The sequence below is a fragment of the Penaeus monodon genome, chromosome 19 (genome assembly GCF_015228065.2).
Source record: "Penaeus monodon isolate SGIC_2016 chromosome 19, NSTDA_Pmon_1, whole genome shotgun sequence".
NCBI classification, from domain to species: domain Eukaryota; kingdom Metazoa; phylum Arthropoda; class Malacostraca; order Decapoda; family Penaeidae; genus Penaeus; species Penaeus monodon.
In genome coordinates, this window is record NC_051404.1 from 46,060,337 (window position 1) to 46,061,039 (window position 703).

Consider the following 703-nt stretch of genomic DNA (forward strand, 5'->3'; position numbering starts at 1 on the left):
ATGCTGAATACATCTTATTGAAAATATCACATTCCCTTTTTTTCTCCTTATTTTGTATCTGACGTATTTTCGTCACAAATTATTATCTCCTTTATACACGTTTATATCTATGCAAGCGTGTTCTTGTGTTAATGCGTTGCGACTATATTCAATTTCGATGATGTTTTCCCCAGGGTCCCACAGCTCACAGAAAAAAATCTATCGCACTCTTTTGTTATCCACCTCTTATTGCACGTTCTTTGTATGTGAGCAGCGCTCTTTTATCCAAAGGCATTTTATTTCCATAGACCTAGCTTTTATCTTCCGGGTCGATACAGCGAGTCTTTGATCGGATCGAGCAAGGCACACGAACCTTTGTCTTAAGGTCTATTATTTTCTCTCCTTTGTTGGCGAATATTTTAATGGCATCTCCTTGTTGCTATGTTGAGTACTCGGTGGGGGATTTTTTTTTATTCTCTATGTCAACAGGATTATTTCTTGGTTATTATTCAGTGGCGTGATAAGAAGTCTTTCGCACTTAATTTGCTTATCTCTTTCGCTAGGTATATTAGGGGAGGGGGTTAATGTCGTATCATATCACAAATGAACGTTGAATCAGAAAAAAAAGTGAAACGCAGTCTGAATCCCGTTAGTGAATATGCGAGGGATTAACAATTAAACACATACAGAAAAAAAATTGAGCGGAGAAAAGGTTAGGTCTGGA

At 37.4% G+C, this 703-nt stretch overlaps 1 protein-coding gene across 1 annotated transcript in view; it reads right to left on the reverse strand.

The window, feature by feature from the left end:
- LOC119585419 (Ig-like and fibronectin type-III domain-containing protein 1) overlaps nucleotides 1–703 on the reverse strand; it is a gene marked incomplete in the record, with an annotated part of 121,576 nt that overhangs the window by 67,228 nt on the left and 53,645 nt on the right.